At 41.9% G+C, this 21,624-nt stretch overlaps 1 protein-coding gene and 1 pseudogene across 15 annotated transcripts in view; one reads left to right on the top strand and one right to left on the bottom strand.

Moving 5' to 3' along the window:
- CAMTA1 (calmodulin binding transcription activator 1) overlaps nt 1-21,624 on the bottom strand; it is an 892,953-nt gene that overhangs the window by 801,035 nt on the left and 70,294 nt on the right. The window lies entirely within an intron of this gene.
- On the top strand, nt 11,840-12,961 carry LOC137212313 (ubiquitin-conjugating enzyme E2 variant 1 pseudogene; annotated as a pseudogene).

Genomic DNA, 21,624 nt, shown 5'->3' with positions numbered 1-21,624 from the left:
ACTACATCCCACCGAAAGGACAGCTGGGACTCTTCCCACAAAATGGCTGCTGGTTGCTGGTGAGTGCACCACCACACTGGCCCACAAAGGCCCACTGTAGCTTACAATGCAGCTAACTATAGAATTAACGGCACTGGCCCGTGTTCTGGATTAGTGATAGCTTTTCCTTACTTACGAGTAACATAAACATCCTGCATCTTTGTGCTCTGATCGATGGTTCTCTGCTAGAACAGGCAGCTCAGAGTCTGGGATGGGGCCAGTGCTCCACATTTTAAAGCTGTACAAGGGATCCTGGACGTGCAGCCAAGAGCAAGGAAGCCGCTGCTACGCAGCCCCTCCAGGCGCCACGCGAACGGCGGGGCCTTCCTGGTGATGCGGGTGGTGGGGTGCTGGAGGCCTCACTAAGTAAGTCTGGGGCACTGACGGCTGAGGGAACACAAATGCATGCAGAGGAGGCCCCTGCAACCAAATGGCAGGATCTCCTGTCAGGGGTGCAGCCAGGTTTGCCGGCAAGCACAAGGCAGCAGGTACCAGAAGGGCAGCTCCTGGATTCAAGTCCCAGTTTTGCAACCTACTAGGGGTGTGACCCTGCACGAGTTTATTTAACCGACCTGAGTGTCGGTGTTCTCAGGTGCAAAACAGGGTTAACGAACACCACCGACCTCATAGATAAATGTATATAATTATGTGGAAACGCTTGGGAATATGTGACACACAGCAGTGACTTTCTTCCCCCTTATTCTACTGAGGATGAAGCAGTGAAGCCTCCTACAGCAAGGTAAAAATCTCTCAACACATAAATGCTTTCTGACTCTGTGAAAGCTCACTAGACAGCTGACTGAAGCTGAGAGAATGAGTAAGTGCTGACTAAGTAAAGGATGGGGTCTCTCCCACGGGTCTTTCCTGTGCCTCCATAGGCAAAAATAGCTAAAACAAAAGAACCTATCAACAAAGGGCCAATAAGCTCTTAATTATCTAAACTTTTCTTCCTAAAAGGTTAGGAGCCCAGATTTAACTTGCAGCACCTGAACTTACATTGTTTGAGAGGTGCCTGATTCCCATAAACTATCCAGTGCCTCTTCCTGTAAGCATGCCTGGGCCTCCAAGACAACAGCAGAATACTAACAGGGACACTCTTTCAAGTTTAGTTTTCTGCAAGGTGTAGGAAATTCCATTTCATGGGAACTCCCACGCTGCCTGGGTTTCTCCTGGCGCGCAGGATCGGGCCCAGATGCCACGGCCACGGCCACACTGCCTGCCGGCCGCTGCTCTAAGTACACACTTCACATGCAGCAGCTCACCTAGGACTCTTCATGACGCTCTGAGCAGGTACTGTTATTATCAACCCCACTTTAAAGAGGAGGAAGCTGCGGCACAGAGGGCTTAGATAACTGTCTCGATCCGACCACCTGCAAAGGGCCGAGGTGGGATGCGACGCGAGGCAGCCTGGCCCCAGCGCCCACGCTCCCGGCCGCTCCCAGAGGATGCACTACAGCAGCCTCTCAGCATGAAGACTGCCGCTGCTGAGCGCACAGCCCTCGCATGAGGTTTACTTTCAAAGGCACCTTTCTTCTGGGTTCCCAGGGTGTCCATCACGCATTTTCATTTATCCTGCCAACAACCCTAAAAAGCAAGCAGGAGACGTACAATATCTACGTTTCACACAGGATAAAACGGAAGTCGAATCAGTGAAATGTTCTACACGTTCCTGTACGTTAAGTGGAGCAACTGATTTCACTGTTTTCAACCCTAACGTGGAAGTCTTTTGAAGTCTTGCTATTTGAGTTTCTGGGTTTTGTGTGTCGCTACCTCACAAGATACCCCTGGCACATCCAGAGACCCGGCTGGTCCAAAGCAGGTTTTCTGACTCTCAGCCTAGGGTTTTCTCACTGAATCATGCTCACAGAAACTACATCCGTGTGGCTTACAACTCACCAGAATTCCTAAATACTAACCAAATAAGCACTGCTCACTGAAAATAGGTAACGAATGTGTCCGTATACCAGCTCTCTTCGACGTAACTGCAAAATAAAATTATCACAATAAAAACATTTCTCTTGGGTGCCTATTAACGTCTCCTTAGCTCCTACTGGACTTATGAATAAAGTATTTGACTGTCTCTAGAGGACCTAGGAGCCTTCAGGGAGATGTCAAGAGGCCCTGATTCTGTCAACAGGGAGCTTGTGACTCTCATCAGCTAGCTCCCCCTCAGGGGTCGGGCAGGTATAGGGCTGCTTAAGCAAGAGGAGTGCAGAAGACCGCCACTCACAGCCCCTTTCAGCCCTGCGACGCCTGTTCAATAAACTCCAAGCTACACATTCTTCTTCTGGTGCTAGAAGGATACGGAATACATTCCTATGCAACTCTGAAAGCATTATCATAAAAAAAAAAAAAAAACACCTTAAGATGCAAGGTTGGATAAATAAATGCTCCTAGCTTCTGGAACATTCATTCCATGTGCTTTCTGGCTTTGTAATCATGGAACGTTTTACCTACTCATACTTCTCAGCTCTGATATTTTGCAATTCTGTGAAAAGATACCCAACAGGCCAAAGGCAATTTCCCAGGGATGTAAGTGTAACAGACAAAGACGAGCTAGTAAGCCTGAAGAAGTGTTCCTAAGAGTTCCAATCTCCACTGAGCAGCTCACTACACCTAATTTTAATTTGTGGTTCTAATGAATGACATAAACTTTTATAGGTATCAACAAAGCTCAGAGAGGACTTAAATCCATTTCAGTGCTCGTTTAGCAGCTTCAGCTGTGTGCAATTAAAGCATCAGCATTAAATGTTGGAGAATAAAATAATGAGACACTTAAAAAATAATCTGTGCTTCAGCAGGCCATGCTAGGAGATTTCACATGATTTTTTTTTTTTTTTAAAGAACATGAATTCTCAGGAATATCTTGTCAGTTCCAAGAATTAACTCAAGTTTCATTTTTTAGATTTCAGTTTTTTTGCTTTTGAATAAGAATTTTTTGAAAAGTGGAATACAATTAAAAATGCATTGTCTGAAAAACAGTCATGAAACAGCATATGGCATAAAGCAATCTGGTATATGGACCATCACAGCTGACTGACCAGGTTTCAGCAGAGACAAAAGGCCACTTTTGATCAGGTTAAAAATGTTGCTCGTTCTTAACTTATACCTCAAATAAAGAATAAAATACTGAAGGAGGGGGAAAGGTGAATTTTGGAAATGAGACAACTTTCTTATCTTCCAGTCCGTACATGGAATTAAAGGGCTAAACTTTTCCTCCCACAAACACTTGAAAATATAAAACATAATGTGAGATTGTAGAATGTGGCAGCTGAGACCAGTAAGTTCAAGTTGCCACTATTTCTGAAAGATGAGTTAATCTGCAAAGGAAGGGGTGTGTGGTGGTGGTGAGGGGGTGTGTGGTGATGGTGAGGGTGTGTGTGTGAGAAGGGGCGGGGCAGGGGCATGGGGGGGCGGGGGGGCTCTGGGCGTCCGCTGTGTATGCAAGTTATGTGTGAACACCAAGTTCATTTGGCTACTGCAAAACATGAATAGAAGAGGAAATATACTGCATGGGGAAATGCACTCATTAAACTTAAATTTTAAAAGGATGAAAACACAGATTACACTTTATTTTTAAAACTGAAATGAATTTTAATACAGAAAATGAAGACAGCATTTTGCAAATTTATCGCTCAAAGGGGTATCTCTATTTGAGGAAATCAGCGTGTTACACTTTGAGAGATGAAATGTTACAGCTTGTACACCAAAATCAAAAAATGAAATTAAATTAAAAAATGAAATGGTTACCAAGGTAATGCAGGTCAGGGGATCAAAGGTGAAGGGTCACACATTATTAAAAAGAAATCCAAAAGGACGGCTGCATCATGATCTCTGCAAAACAAAGGAGCTCCAGTAAGTAAAACTAATATCTCCGAGAATTTAAAATCAAGTTCTTGAAAAGAAGACTCCCCTGTAATTGAACACAGTCATTCCTGATTCCGTGTAGAGCCATTTTTATTTAGGTACAACACCAAATTTTAATTACCTTTTTGTAAAAATTTAACCATTCAATCATATTAAAACCCCAAATATCCCCCATTATAAGTGACTAAGAAGTGCTGACAATTCCACTGGACCCCACACCCTGTTTTCTGGAAATGACAGTGTTTGTTAAGTTGCCAACATATCAGAAATCTAATTTGGTCACAGCGTGGTGAGTTTTTTTCCTCTCCTCAAGGAATGAGTTCCAAAATTGAGGTTTTGCAAATTTGTTTCATTTGAAGTAGCTGCATAAAATTTCCATTATTGGAACATTTAGTATAACAATGTTCTAGAAGACAGCAATAAAGTGATACATGATAAAATAAACTGTGTAACTATATCTATTAAGATCTGTTCTCACATTCAACTCTCACTGCGGGACGGGGTTGGTGCGGGGGGGGGACGACATTTTAAGCAAAATAACTTGCTGTCTCCACTGGAATTACACAGAATTAATAGAAGCTTGACACCAGCAATATCTTAACAACAGAAAAAGAGTATATGACAGTTTAGGCCTCAATTTCCTGTTATTATTTACTCATCTCCCTCATTAACAAACCAAAAAGGACATTAATAAACCTTAAAAGGACAGAAAGGGCTAAGGTTTTGTTTTGCATCATGTGGCCACCACGGATATCATGACAAACATACTTATTAACTTTGCGGCAACAGCAAGCATAACGATTAGGAGTTACGGTAAATAATTTCCATATTCCTTTCACTAGTAAATAAAATGACTACTATTAGTGATCTTTAGTCTCATCTCTGAAACTAAACTTGAGCAGGCTACACTGTCCTGATTTCAGGATCCAAATTCCTTACTTGTTGCTGGACAGGCAACAATAGAAATAACGCCTCTCCATCTACGAGGGTAAACGAGAGCACCACTAGCCAAAAAGAACTTTAAGTACCATTCGTTCTTCCAGTCTCCTAGCTTAGTTTCAATCTTACAATATCTAACATTTGAGTTTACCCTGATAAAATCAAATTCCCCAAATACTTCCATATTAAAATATAGACAACTGCCCCAAAGGATTTTATTAAGAGGAACAGAATACTCTTTCTGGTGGCTTAGAGCAATCAATAAATAAACTCTATAAAGATTTTGTTCCCCCGATTAGGTTTTGTTAAAAAATAACTTGCAGAGCTTCATGCACTAGACACAAGTGTGTTAGCGCCTCAAGGCCACATTTCTAAAAAACGACTTTCTTTTTAAGTTCCAGAGCTACTCAAAAGTAAACTAGCATTTCATTTATCTGGGATGCTCATCTCATGTAAAGTCTGTCACATACGTATTTGTTGCTGGGAGGCATGCAAGCAATTTTGAACACTATAGAAGGAATCGATACCCCATCAAAACAAGGCATATGTTGTTTTAGTAACTGTTATTCAGACCACTTTAGCACGTTTGTAAGAAAAGGCAAGAAGCCAGCAAGTATACCATTAGCCAAGTTTTGTTTTATTAAAATATTTCCTATTAAAAATGAGAAAAAGTATATTCAGATCAAATATATGTACCCCTTCATTATCAAAACACATGTATTTATTAAAAAACTTCTGGACAACAAGAGGAGAATACTTATAGATGCTTCTCGAAATTCTAAATCATTTCTAAAATTCACCGACTCAGAAAAAAAATGTGTTAGCCCAAATTTTCTACTAGCTTAAGCCCTGCCAAAAGTTGCACACACCAGCCTATGCCAACATGATGTGATCCCCAAATAGAAGGAAGTGCTCTTTGAGGACCTGAAAGCATTACAACCAACGAAATTCCCACAAATAATTTCACGGAAATGAATATAATCTAAGTAATAAACACAAAACAAACAGAACACTCCCCACCTAGGCACTTAGGAGTTCCAACAATTTGAATAAATTTGTGCCAGTAATGGTAACATTTTAGGTGATTTAAGAAAATCTGTAATATGAAGGATTTCAGCTAATGTTTTCAAATGTGTTTGCTATTTGGGGTGGAAGAAGGGAAGGGCTACCAGGAAGGAGTTTACCACGTCCCTACTATTCAAGGATCCTAGAATATAATTTAATAAGTAATAAGAGGGCTAGAAACAGCCAGGGGCCAGCACAACTGGGGAGCACGGATTCAGCCGCAACAACAAAGAGCTGAGGCCAGAGCCCCTTCGTGGAGGCAGGTATCTGGGACACACATCCTTCTTCCCACAGAAACAGTCTGACACCTGCCTACTTAACCGGAAGTCTGTTGAAGCAACAGTTCTGCTCCAAATTCTAGAGGCTATGGGACCTGAGGAGCTTGTTGCTTTTTCCCGAAGGGCTGGCCCAAGCTGAAATGTAGGAAACAGAACATTCTACTAGCCCCATTCCTGGGCCCCAGACAGAGTGCCTCAAGGACTACGAATGAACGGGATTCATACATACCAATACATGCAAAGATTCAGGGTGTAGGCGGAGGGGGGTTCTTTAACCCAAAACAAATCCTAAGTGGCAGAACTAGCACTTTTACATCAAGGGGTAGAGAAGGAGAGTCCTCTTCAAATGACAAGCAGTAACTGAACTAAACAGGGAATGCTCAAAAACCCTACTAACTCCTAAAACCTTAGGAGCATAACTAGTATACCCTACCCTCAAGCTAAAACCGGAAAGAAAACTGTACCACAGCACTGGTGAGTTATGTTACTGAAATAAGAGACACACCAAGTTTCACTTTCACAAGACCAACAAGTCACTGGAGTTCTAGCAAAGAAGACTTTGCCAGGGAAATTCTCACCCATATTATGCTCTCACTTCCTGACAACTTTTTGTAGGGATATGTTTTCCAACATGCTCAATTTGTACTCTAAGTTTTTGGGGGGTTGTTTTTTGCGCTTTTTGCTTTGGTTTGGTGTTTTTTGTTTATGGTCGTTGGTTTTTGGGTTTGGGTTTTTTTTTATTTTGGGCCAAGGACCAGCCAGCATTTATAAGCAAAGAGAATTGGTTCATTTCTCAACTAAGCAGACATAGAACAAAGAACGTCATTTCTAATACGGTTAAATCATGACAGAAATGCTGCCATTCTCACCTCAAGCATATTACTTTCAAAACACAAAGAAGAACCAGAAAGAAATAAAAAAATAAAGAGCCAAGAAAATTCAGAGAGTCAGAGAAGCTACGAGACAGTTGAAGAAACCCATTAAAATAGAGCCCTATATATTTTACTAATTCTTTACAAAATGGCTATTAACTCAACAATATAATGCTCTCTGAAGCAGAAACTAATCTCATCAAGTGTATTCAGAGAGTTAAGGGAGAAATGTCCAGCCAAAAGTTTATTATAGTGATGAGGCAGAAAAAAATTTTAATCTATAAACATAAATAAATAAATCACCAAAAAAAATAAAAATAAAATAAAATAAAAATAAATAAATCACCAAAACGTCACTCAATACAACAGGTAATTCACTAGAATAAAATGCACTTGAGCAAGTATATCCTTCTGTTAAGTGGGGACTATATTTCTTTTACCCTTTCATGTTAGAATTTGTTAGTTTCTTCAGCATATTAGAAATACTGCCTGGCTGAAAAACCAAGAAAATAAAAGCATTTGGTCTCCATGTTTGTGGCTCCTCCAAGTGGGGCCCAGGGCAGCACAGCCAGCACGAGGTACCCCGTCCCTGACCCCCTTCCCACAACAGACACCAGCTCTGCCATTTTTTTCAACCTTTCTGAAAATATATTTCCTCTGTCAAGCTTCTCAAAGACAGTCTGTTCTAAAATATGTGCCTGTTTCTCAAAACATTTTATAAATGATACAGCAACATACACCTACAATCAATCATCATATTATTTCCACCACAATCCTCAAAAAGAAAACAAAAGCTAAAACTACAAGTTAAATACCTTTCTACCTAGGACTTTATCCTCAACAATATAATTTTTTCCCTAATAGCTTCAAAGATTTCACAAAAGGAGAAAGCAAGTGGGAGGAAGGGGCTGCCATGAGCACAAGGGAACCCTTAAGAGTGATGGATACACTCATTCTGGTGGAATGGTGATGGCCATGGGGTGTGTGCATGTGCACACTTCTCAAAAGTATGTGCAATTTATTATATGCCAATTATACCTCAAAAAAGCTATTTAAGAATGGGGTCAGAGACTGAAAAACTCTAAATTCACCAAGCATTGGGCAGAGTACTCAAGCACTGTGTAGAAGGCCTCAGGAGTGGAGAAAAAATTAGCCTTAGACTGAGCACTACTGCAGACCCACCTAACAAAGCAAAACCTTAAGGTTCAAACTGCTTAAAAGTAACTTAGTTGCATCCCAGAACAAAGTTCAAGAAGAATTAAAGGGTCCTGCTCTCTTAAATCTTGTCTGTCAATCTCCCACCTTTTAATCAGATATGGTTGGGTTTTAGTGAACCATCCTGCTGTTTTCTATTTATTTCCTGTGTTCTTTGTTCCTTTGCTCTTCCTTTCTGCCTTCTTTTGGATTAATCAAGTATTTTTAGTTAAAAAAAAATTTTTTTAAAGAATGGGGGGCGGTCAAAAGGCAGGGACTTTGCCCTCTCCCTGCACACTTTAAACCACACAGCCATGCTGTAGCCACCATGCAGAAGAAGCCAAGAGTCACAGGGGAGACAGTGGGAGCCACCTTCCAAGCCACTGAACCAACCAATTCTGGAACCACCTGGTTCTGGTCTTCTTAGGTGAAATAATAAAAGTAATCTCACTGTTTAAAATAAATGTATATAGCACAGGGAGATCAGCTCAGTGCTTTGTGACGACCTAGAGGGGTGGGAGGGAGGCTCAAGAGGGAGGGGATATGGGGATATATGTATGCATATAGCTGATTCACTGTTGTACAGCAGAAATTGACACAACATTGTAAAGCAATTATACTCCAATAAAGCTGTATAGATAAAAATAAATAAATAAAAACTGGGCAAAGAAACTGGAAAAAAAAATTTTTAAGTGTGTATGTATATATATTTTTAAAAAATTTAATAAAATAAAATAAATGCATAAATACATAAATATTATAAATTTAAAACATTTGATACTGACTACTAGCTTTCATATTAGCCGCAAACCTGAAATTACCATAGTTTCTAAACTGAAAATCAAGGCACAGTATGACAGTTTCTCTAAGAGACTTGAAAAATCAGCTTTAGACACACTCCTAGCTTTGCAAATGATATGCAAATTCACCAAATATTCTTAAATTTCTTCCTCAGATTTAGCATTTATATTATGTCAACTCTACCACAACTGAGACCCGTTCCTTTCAGGTACTATCCCCACTAGGGAAAAAGAATAATACAATACATGCCAAATTTCCCCAAACACAAATTTATAAGAAATAAAACAAAAGCGAAACAGACCCACCCACTGCTGACTTTATTTCTACATGACCTGTTTTTAAGTTTACTAACCTACAACGCAGTGCTTACTTTAATTGCTCTACTGGCTTCCTACAGTGACAGTCAGAACGATTAGACTCCAACATTTCCCACTTCCTCTAGTCATTGATTCTCAAGCTTCAGATGAATAAGAATCCCCTATTTAAACCAAGTCATTTGTAAAAATAGTTCTCAAGTCCTTCCCCTAAGAGATTACAGTTTAGTACATCAAAAGAGGAGCTAAACAATCTGCATTAGTAAAACCCCAGGTGAGTCTGACTAGAACAGTCCACAATCCTCACTTTAAGAAAAACTGCCCAGGACTTCCCTGGTGGCACAGTGGTTAAGAATCCACCTGCCAATGCAGAGGACACGGGTTCAAGCTCTGGTCCAGGAAGATCCCACATGCCACGGAGCAACTAAGCCCATGCACCACAACTACTGAGCCTGTGCTCTAGAACCCACGAGCTACAACTACTGAGCCCACACACCACAACTACTTAAGCCCGCACGCCTAGAACCCTCGAGCCACAACTACTGAAGCCCGCGCCTAGAGCCCATGCTCCGCAACAAGAGAAGCCACCGCAATGAGAAGCCCGCGCACCACAACAAAGAGTAGCCCCCCTCACCACAACTAGAGAAAGCCTGCGCGCAGCAATGAAGACCCAAAGCAGCCAAAAATAATTTTATTTATTTACAAAAATATTTAATGTTTTATTTATTTATTTACTTTAAAGAAGAGAAAAGAAAAACTGCCCAGGTGGGTCCACCCCATCCTCCAGTCTCCACACACACCCGCCTCCTGCAGACATCCAGGCACAGATGTCAGAACTGCCAAAGGGTAAAGAAACAAATTCCAGCTGCTATCAGCTTAAGGTGGCCCTTAAGTTTTTAAATGCCAATGGATGCCTAAAAAGTCTCTAAAACCCCAAAGAATAAAGCTATACTGAAAGATAGGGTAGCTATACAAGATACAGGGAGTTCTTTTCCAATTAGAACCAATTCTAGGTTCCAGTAATAGCTCTACCACTTACTACTTCTATGACCTTGGACAAATTATTTAGTTTTTTTAACTAAGTCACATTTTCTTCATTTATAACATGAAGATAACAACACCCCTACCTTATGGGGTTGCTATGAGTATTAATGAAAATAAGTAATATAAACTGAGTAGCATGGTGCTTAGGACTTAAAAAGCAATAAACATAAAGATGTGGCAAATATATACAATGGAATATTACTCAGCCATAAAAACAAACGAAATTGAGTTATCTGTAGTGAGGTGGATGGACCTAGAGTCTGTCACATAGAGTGAAGTAAGTCAGAAAGAGAAAGACAAATACCGTATGCTAACACATATATATGGAATCTAAAAAAAAAAAGAAAGAAAAAATGGTTCTGATGAACCTAGGGGCAGGACAGGAATAAAGACGCAGATGTAAAGAATGGAACTGAGGACGTGGGGAGGAGGAAGGGACGAAGTGAGAGAGTGGCACTGACATATACACACTACCAAATGTAAAACAGATAGCTAGTGGGAAGCAGCCGCCTAGCACAGGGAGATCAGCTTGGTGCTTTGTGACCACCTAGAGGGGTGGGATAGGGAGGGTGGGAGGGAGACACAAGAGGGAGGGGATGTGGGGATATATGTATACATATAGCTGATTCACTTTGCTATACAGCAGCAACTAACACAACAATGTAAAGCAATTTACTCCAATAAAGATGTTTTTTTAAAAAAAGCAATAAACACTGGCTCTGTGATTACTATTATGATGCTGATCATCTTGCATTCTTTTGCTTATCTGATTCTTTCCAAGGTTTACAAGAGGGATACTGCTATCCCCATTTTTTCAGATGAGCAACGGTTAAGGTTCAAGACATAAATCTTAAAAATGTCAGAGCTAGAATTGAAACTCCATCTGTCCAGGTCTGTCCTACTCCACGGCTCTGGCCCTGACAGGTATGGAAGGTGTTCCGCCAACCCTGACAGCCTCCCATGTCCGTGCTCTGCACAGGGCTCTGCACACTGAGGTTCCCAATCATGTTTGGGGAATAAGGCAATGAATGAATAGTAAGGTCCTCAGGGGCAGCAGAGGGGAATGTACTCTTCTACATACACTACCGTACCTATCCCACCGCCCCTTACACAATGAATTTAGAAGGATACATGTGGGACTTCAATCAGGGGAACCACAGATATAAATTCAAGAACTTGCACACAAAAAAAGGAAGAGTAATGATTTTCCACTCTGCAGTTCTACTCACTAATTTAACTTAAAGACAAACTCATTCGTTCAACAAATGTATATTGAGCACCTAACCATGGGGCAGGCTCGGTTACCAGGTGCCCGGGACGTGTGATGAACAGCAGAGAAGACGTCCCAGCTTTGTCTATCTTAGCCACTGAGGCGAGGATTCAGACACAGAACAAGTCATTTCAAGCACCATGAGCAGAGTGCAGGATGCTACGGAAATACACAGCAAGGGTACCTCATCAATTCTGCTAGGGGGTCAGGCAATTTTCCCTGGGGAAATAATGTTTAGCTGAGATCTGGAAGATGACATGGTGGAGAGGGACCATATTCTAAGAAGAAGAAAAAACGACACGTAAAAGGCAACGTGGGAGGAAGAACATGAGTGTAGAAGGAACTCGGGGGGAGAACAGAGAACAAGGGGAGAGAGGCCAGGCAGGAGGCCGGAGGGGTGACAGACAAGATTACACAGGCCTTGAGGACCATGTTGAGAAGTTGGACGGTATCTTAAGTATACGATGGAAAATTATTCAAGGGATTGAGAAATGGGGTACCATAATCCAACTGGCATTTTTAAAAAACCACTCTGGCATCTGGGTGGACACTGGGTTGGGAGGGGGCAAGGGTGCAAGTAGGGACAGGGGCCAGGAGATCTCTAGAAGCTGTCTGGGCACAGGTAATTGTGGCCTGGACTGGAGAGGTGGCTGTAAAGAGTGATTTAGACTGGAAATTTATTTGGAAATAGAGCTAGTAGTCTTGGATTCAATACATAAAAGATGAAGGAGGTGTCAAAAATGACCTCAGAGGAGCGACAGCGATGCAAGATGGCAGCCACCACAGGCTCGGACAATTTATGAAAACCAAATATACAGCCTTAAAATAGAATGTGGACCTAAATACCCAGAAGCACCCCCCTGTGTAAGATCTGTAACAAAAATTAGTATGAATGGAGTTAATAGTTCTAACGGAGTGGTGGTATCAGTGCTAGCATACCAAGAGCCATACCAGTGCTAGCATAATGGCAGAATTCATATAGCATCAAAGTTGTCCTGCAAGAGCTTCGGCTCCTAATGATGTCTAAAGAAAATATGAAACTCCCTCAGCCTCCTGATGGACAGTGTTACAGCAATTAATCGAAAAGAAAAACCACAGGCCCTCCCCTACCCCCCATTCGATTTAAGCAGTCTTCGTTTTCCACGGTAGTAAATTTTCTAGATACGTCCTGTAGACTCAAAGTACTGAAAAGGAAGCTCCCATTCAAAGGCAGTTTATCTTAAGATACTGTAAACGATACTAATTTTTTGTCCATTTGAAATATATAAGTTGTGCTGTAACAAAAAAAGAAAAAATGACCTCTGAGAGGAAAAAAATAGTAACTCTAGATTGGAGAAAACTGATAAGCACTGCCTCAGCCAGGTGATGGAGGTTAAGAGCATCACAGTGAGAAGTCTTGTTGATAGCAGGCACCCCTGATAAGATGAGACGAGAAGGGCTCTGCACCTTCAAGGTCTTCCTTCCCAAAACCCATAATCCCAGCCTAATCACAAGCAAAACAGCATACGAACCCAAACTGAAGGACATCAACAAATACCTGATCTGTCAAGGTCACCAAAAACAAGGGAAGTCTGAGAAACTGTCACAGTCCAGAGGAGCCTGAGGACACATGATGACTAAATGTCAGGTGGCCTCCTGGAGCAGAAAAGGACATCAGGGGAAAACTAAGGAAATATGAAGAATGTGTGGAGTTTAGCTTATAATCCTATATCAGTACTGGTTACTGGCTGGGATGAACGTACCACCCTAATGTTATTAGGGGACACTGGGTGTGTGGTACACAGGAACTCTGTAATATTCTTGCAACTTTCCTGTAAATCTAAAACTACTCTAAATGTAAAAGTTTATCTTAAAACTGGCCCCCTGGTCTGACTTAAGCACCTGGGAGGTGCCCTTTATTGAGACAGGAGAGACAGACGGGAAGACCACAAGCTCATTTCAGACACATGAAACAGGACAAGATCCTGCACTGGAGGAATCAGATACCAGGTGGGCAGCTCTGGTGGGGCCCTCGGCAGAGAGAGCTGAGCTCAAAACAAATGCAGGAGCCCTCGGCAGGCTGAAACTATGGGAGTGGGCAGGGTCACTGAGAGCAAAAGTGGGTATCAGGAGGTGAAGGGCCTCGGCTGCTTCCTGAGAAATATCCACGTTTACCAGTCACACAAGAAGAAGGTCTAGCCTCAAGCCCTGAGGAAATCCCACCTTAGGTGCTGGTAGAAGAGAGCAAGATGGAACGTCCAACATGGGGGAGAAGAACCCAGGGGTGCATATACCAACCCAGAGGCCAAGGGAAAAGCACGGTCAACCTGTGTGAATATGTCTGAGAAATCAAGTAAGCCCTGGAAAATGCTCCTTATCTTTAACAATTCTGAGATCACTAGTGATCTATGAAAGAGCTTTCAGAAGAAGAATGGGAATTAAATTCAGACTGGAATAGCTGACCAAGAGGTGAAAAAATGAGGAAAAACTAACTCTTACAAGAAGTCTGGCTCTCAGGTTTGCACGCCCATGGTCACAGCAACATTACTCACAACACCTAAAGGCGGAGACAACCTAGGCGTCTATCGATGGATGAATGGATAAACAGTGTGGTATATACATAATGAAATATTATTCAGCCTTTAAAAAGGAAGGAACTGACATGTGGATGAATCTTGAGGACATTATGCTAAGAGAAATAAGCCAGTCACAAAAAGACAAACGCTGTACAATCCCACTTATATGAGGCACTTAGAGTTATCACATTCAGAGAGACAGGAAGTAGCAAGGTGTCTGCCAGGGCTGGAGGGAGAAGGGAACAGGGAGTTAGTTGCACAACAGTGTGAATTTATTTAATGCCAAGGAACTGTATACTTTAAAATGGTTAAGATGGTAAATTTTACGTTATATACGTCTTAGCACAATTAAAACTTTTTAAAAAGAAGTCTGAGTCTCAGAATGTTAAATTCATATCAAGCTATAATGATTTACAATGAAAAATATTTGAAGCTGGATACTTTAACCTAGATCAGCACTTTCCAAACGCATCCCTAATGATGCGCATCACAACACACACAAGTCACAGATGTTGATCCCCTCATGCTCTGCAAGGGGGCCTGGGCCACCCACACCCCAGACCAGCGGTCTCTGATCTCAAGAGTACTCATCCATTAATCCCATATGCCTTATAAATACTTTTATTTTTGATGTGTTCTAAGATGTGAGAAAAGCTGAGAAACAATGGCTAAAGAAATGAAAATTACAGATTATTTCAATTCTATTTTCAGTGGCAAGAAAAGCTGCTTTAAATTAGTTTTCTTCATCAACCCACAACTTCTGCTGCCAAAAGGAAAAAAAAAAAAAAAAGAAAGATTGTCACCTCAACTTAGAGAAACAAATGAACCTCTACTACAAAGCCACACCTCACTTCTGCTAGATTTTTAAGGATAGAATAGGAGCAACAATTTTCTCTTCACACTACGTCAGATCAACAAAAACTAAATCAATGTGTAAGGGACAAAAAAAGAAAAAGGAAAAAACAATGTGGTACTTGATGCAGGCATAAGAGAAGCAGATCAATGAACAGAGAGCATCCAGATACAAAACCGTGTATTTGTGGAAATTTAGCACAAGGTAAAGGCAACATTTCAAATCAGTAGGAAAGGATCAATGATTCAATAATAAGCATCTATTTGGGGAGAAAAAAGAAATAAGAAGCTCTACCTCACTCTGCCAATATATACAAAATGTCTATGTGTATTAAACATCTAAGGATAAAAATTCAAAACAAAGAAGAAAATCCAGGGAGAATAATTAATAACTGGGGTAAGGAAACCTTTCTTAGGTATGCTGTCAAGGCCAGAAAGAGTCAAAGTTTGAAGGCGTGACTCACAGGACCGACATGAGGACGCAACGAAGACAATTAAGACTGAAATATAGGGCTTCCCTGGTGGCGCAGTGGTTGAGAATCTGCCTGCTAATGCAGGGGACACGGGTTCGAGCCCTGGTCTGGGAGGATCCCACATGCCGCGGAGCAACTAGGCCCGTGAGCCACAAGTACTGAACCTGCGCTCTAGAGCCTGTGCTCCGCAACAAGAGAGGCCGCGATAGTGAGAGGCCTGTGCACCGCGATGAAGAGTGGCCCCCGCTTGCCACAACTAGAGAAAGCCCTTGCACAGAAACGAAGACCCAACACAGCAAAAGTTAATTAATTAATTAATAAACTCCTACCTCCAACATCTAAAAAAAAGAACTGTTTAAAAAAAAAAGACTGAAATATAGGTTTCTAGCCAGGAAAAAATTATACATACACACTTTTTTAAGAAAAACACATAGAAATCAGAAATAAAAAGGGTGAAGAATCTACGAGAAAAAAGAACAAAAGAATGAACAGACAATTCAAAAAAGTAACACACGTGGCCAAAACATAAAACATGTTAAATCTCAGGAGCACACAAAGAAATGCAAATTAAAAGAAGACATAGGGCTTCCCCGGTGGCGCAGTGGTTGAGAGTCCGCCTGCCGATGCAGGGGACACGGGTTCGTGCCCCGGTCCGGGAAGATCCCACATGCCGCAGAGCGGCTGGACCCGTGAGCCATGGCCGCTGAGCCTGCGCGTCCGGAGCCTGTGCTCCACAACGGGAGAGGCCACAACAGTGAGAGGCCCACATACCGCAAAAAAAAATTTTTAAAAAAGACATAATTTTTTCACCCACTGGACTAAGAAAGATTTAAAAAACTGATAATCCCTAGTGTTGGTTAGAGTTTAGGGAGCCGAACATTCTCATATTCAGCTACTGAGAGTACCGATCAGTGCCTCTCTAGAGGGAATATGGCAAATGCTCGTGCTCTTTGGTGAGCAGCTATGTCGGCAGGCCCTAAGAAAATAACTGGAGAGGTGTGCAGAATACTGGGTAAGCAATAAGGGACTGGTTAACAATTTTTATAGAAACTCCATGCTCTGCAAGTTATGTACATCCACCTCCACACATATGCACTGGCATGCAAGATGACCACAACAGATTTTGGCATTGGGAGAAAAACAGAGAAGAGGTATCTGTGATTCCTTGTGGGGGGGGGACCCGTGGAGGGGAGTGACACACACACATACCATACACACACACACCACACACACATACATATACATACATATACACACACATACATACACACACACACCACCGTAAGGCAGTATAATGCTTAAAGCAAGACAGGCTGGAAAAGAACTTCAATATATAAATCAATATATAATTCCAATTTGATTTGATTTTAAAATTACTAAAAACAGTCACCTCTCAATTGGGTAATGCCTGGAAGGATGAGTAGATCTGTAAATTATATTAATACAACTGAGAAACAAAGAGTGGACAAAATTAATGCCATGAAACAAAGCTAACTCAAAGAATTCCAAATATAATTGGATAATTAAATCCTTTCAAAGAAAATATAATTGCAATTTGAATTGGGGATATCAGTACTAATATCCCTACAACATGCAGACCTTCCCTACAATAAATGTTCATCTACAACTAATCTCCTTTGGGTCCCTCAGTGTGGGATAATAGTAAGTATATACTGGTCTCTAGGCCCAGTTCCTGGCAGAGAACTCCTAAAACCCTGGTAATTTCCTAAGTGTTAAGAACATCTTTTGTTCCCATATTTGGTCTTTGACCTGTCCCTGACACAGGGCTCCTGAAACCCTTGTAAATTCAAAGTGATAAAAGCACTAAGAGCATCTTTTGTTCTAGTAAGGCCACCTGTTGGGGGGGGTGGAGGCAGGAGAGGGGGCCCTCCAGCACGGCTCTGGGTGGGGGCTGGTCGCCAGAAAGACCAAGCCACAAAAAGAAGCTTGGAATTTTCAGCCCCGCCCCCCATTCTTCAGAGAGGGAGGAAGGCTGGAAAGGGAATTAATAATTGATCAAGAGGAAGCCTCCATAAAGCCCCAATAGCACCAGATTCAGAAAGCTTCCAGATTGTCGATATGAACACATCCACACTGGGAGAGTGACACACCCCAACTCCACAGGGACAGACACTCCTGCACTCAGGACCCTCCCAAGACCTCGGCCTATGTATCTCTTCGTCTGGGTGTTCATCTCTGCCCTTTAATAAAGTGGTAGTAAGTAAGTACTTCCCTGAGTTCTGTGAGTGACTCTAGCAAATTAATTGAACCCAAGGGAGGGGGTCATGGAACCTCCGGTCAGCAGCACAGGTGACAACCTGGACTTGCTTGCGACTGGCGTCTGAAGCGGGTAAATAGACTTTTTTTCCTACAATGCACTTGGCAACTCATTTTATTTTTATCCTCCCCTTTAGAAATTAAGCTCCCTGCAGACAGGCTTTTTTTTTTGTTTTTTCTATTCCAGGAGTTTAGAAACTGCCTGGCACAGAGACACTCGTGTATTTGTTGGGTTAATGATGGCCTCCTCTCCTCTCTGTGGTCTCTCCCTCCCAGCACAGGTCGCTCACACCTACCAACCTGCTCTAGACGCTGGGCCAGCCTCCAGCCCGGCTCCTCTCGGAGGCGAAGGCACAGAGCCGCTGTTGTCTGCCCTCTGCCACCCTCAGCGCACCCTGCCCTCCAGCCACCCTGCCTCTCCCACTCCTTCAGACGTGCCAGTCTCTTCACCCCAGAGAGCCTTCCCGCAAGCCTGCCTCTGTCCACAACACTCCCCTCCCTGACCACTGATCTCTCTAACCCTCCCGTCCCTCCCGTCACAAGAAGTTCACTTCCTGGGAGTCTTTCCCTGGTTTCTGATCTATGTTAGGTCCTCTGCTCTTGAACAACCTTTCACAACCTTCATTTTGTAAATACATACTTATTCTTACAATTATCTGCTTAATGGCCATTTCCCTTTAAAGGCAAACTGTGTCTTGATGACCACGCTATACGTCCCCAGGGACTGGAACAGTGTCTGAAAAAAGGAGCTCAACTGACCAACTGAATGGCTGGCTGTCCTACTAGACCACAGACTCGGCAAAAGCAAGTTCAACGTCTATTTTGTCCTCTCTTATGTATCTGGTGACAAATACGCTGTCTGGCACAGAGAGAATGTTTAACATTTATTAAATAAATGCTGAACGAATACAGGGGTTAGGGACACCATAATCCTATTCCTGAGGAGAGGAAAAAAAAAAAAACTGCTACCACCTTGACATCCTGTTACACAGAGCCTTCCTTCCGGATGATCTTACTTAGGTGTATTCCTCCACAGCATCCTCCTACAGCCCAGGCGTCTTCACCCACATGTGCAGCATCCCCTTCGCTCAGCTCCTGCCATGCGGGCCGCCTCCCAGGCCTCTGGAGATGGCAGCACACACAGCCCAGCACCCCCCCGCAGCTTCCCCCAGGGCGCCTCCAGTGAGACGTCTCCCCACGAGGCACCTTCCTCCGGCACAGGAGAGTGGCTTATGGCAAGTTCCAGAGGGCGGCTTTCCATCAAGTTCCACCAGTGTGACACCACCACGACCTCTCCGCCTTGCAGTAAGCCTCACATCACAGCCTGCCCTGGGGACGAGGCCTGGGTCTCAGCCTTGGGCAGGGTGGGACTCTTCCTTGGGGGCTCTGCCTCAGCTCTAGAGGATGCAGCTACACTGTACGTCTGCTATTCTTATATCCTTTAGAGTTCTCTTCACTTTTTATGAGCCTATCCCTCATTACTTCCATTCCCTGTTATGGTGAAAAATGTTCATTTCTTTAAAAATTATGTTTTATATCAGCAAAATGAAAAGACAACCTACTGAGTGGGAAAAAATATTTGCAAGTAATATGACTGATAAGGGATTAATACCCCAAATATATAAACAGCTCATACAACTCAACATCAAAAGAACAAACAACCCGATTTTAAATGTTCATATTAGGGCTTCCCTGGTAGCGCAGTGGTTGAGAGTCTGCCTGCCGATGCAGGGGACGAGTGTTCGTGCCCCGGTCCGGGAAGATCCCACATGCCGCGGAGCGCCTGGGCCCCTGAGCCATGGCTGCTGAGCCTGCGCGTCCAGAGCCTGTGCTCCACAACGGGAGAGGCCACAACAGTGAGAGGCCCGCGTACCGCAAAAACATAAAATGTTCATATTAAACATTTTCCTTCAATTTAGTCTTTGTTTTTTTTTTTCTCCTGCTTTGATCCAGACTGATACAGATTTGGAATTAATGTATGTAGTGTAAGGGTCGCATTTCTTTCCCCCTCCCTACATGAGTATCTAACTAACTAAACACATTTATTGAAAAGACTGTTCTTTCTCTGTCATCCTACAGAGCCTCCTGTGCGATAAATCAGGTGTCCAGATACGAATGGATCTGTGTCTGGACTATTTTGCTTGGTTGGTCAACTTGTCTAGCCTTTTACTAAAACCATATTATTTTAATGACTATAGCTTTACAGTAAGTCTTGCTACCCAGTATAGTAAGTCTGCTCAGTTTGTTGTTCTTCAAAATTATTTTGGCCATCCCTGCTGTCTGCACTCCTATGTTAACATCAGTTTGTCAACTCCATCAAGAAAACATCTGCTGGCATTCTGATTAGTACTATACTGAAGGCACAGTTGAATTTGGGAAGAATCAGCATCTTACAACACTGATTCTTCTAATCCATTAACATGGTATATCCATCTATTGATTTAGACCTTTAACTTCTCTCAGTGTTTATTTTTTCCCTGTATAGATGCCTTATATTTCTTTACATTTATTGTGAAAAATCTGACTGTGTATGTTACTACAAATGATATTTTTATTTCACTTTCTATTTGTTGTTGATACACAAAACTGCAATTGTGTCCAGAGTTACTTTGAATCTTGCAACCTTATTTATTAATTACAATAAGTTCCAAGGAGATTTTTTTTTTCTACATACACAATCATGTCATCTACAAAAACAGTTCTATTCATTCCTTTCTGATCCTTGTACCTTTTATTTTTCTTGTCATATTGAACTAGGTAGGGTCTCTAAATAAAATAATAAAGTAGTGGTAATGGTGAAAATAACTTTTTTTTTTTTTTTTTTTGCGGTACACAGGGCTCTCACTGCTGTGGCCTGTCCCGTTGCGGAGCACAGGCTCCGGACGTGCAGGCTCAGCGGCCACGGCTCACAGGCCCAGCCGCTCCGCAGCATGTGGGACCTTCCCAAACCAGGGCACGAACCCGTGTCCCCTGCATCGGCAGGCAGGCTCTCAACCACTGCGCCACCAGGGAAGCCTGAAAATAACTTATTTCTATTCCCAGTCTCAGGAGGAAAACTTTCAACACTTCACCATTAAACATGATGTCTGCTATAGGATTTTTCTAAGTAATCTCTATCAAATTAAGGAATTTACCTTTTACTCATAATGTCTTAAGGGATTTCATTTTGAACAGATGCTGAATTTTACCAAAGGCAATTTTTACATCGATTGACATTATCACATTATTTTTCTGCTTTACCCTATTAACTCAGTGATTTCTACTGATTGATTTTTCAAATAGTAAACCTATCTTTGTAATAAGTCTGATGCTCTGATTTAAATCTTTTGAAATCTGTCAACACTTCCTTTATAGATCAGCAATTTTTATAAATGTTCCATGTGTATATAAAAAGCATGTATAATAGTTATTGGGTGCAGTGTCCTATTTATTTCATATTTCATTTTATTCTGTATTTCATTTTCAATATTTGTTATTTTCAATCTCCTAGGTCTCTCCTACTGTATCTAATCTACTGGCAAACCCACTGTGACCTCAATTAGGTCAAGACTGTTAGGTGTGTTATTGAGATCATCAAGTGATTCTTTGTTTATTCAATCAGTTAATTAAGTGTATTAAGACTTCCCACTATGATTGTGGATGTGTCTATTCTTTGTTAGTTTTGCCAATTTTTCCTTTCTGTATTTTGAGGCCATGTTTTTAGGCACGTACAGATGTAGAACTATTGAATTGAGTATTTTATCATTATGAAATGTCTCTCTTTATCTCTAATAATGCTTTTCTG

Source organism: Pseudorca crassidens, chromosome 2 (assembly GCF_039906515.1).
Source record: "Pseudorca crassidens isolate mPseCra1 chromosome 2, mPseCra1.hap1, whole genome shotgun sequence".
Lineage (NCBI taxonomy): Eukaryota > Metazoa > Chordata > Mammalia > Artiodactyla > Delphinidae > Pseudorca > Pseudorca crassidens.
Note: the sequence above shows the minus strand (reverse complement) of the source record. Positions and strands in the feature narration are given on the sequence as shown.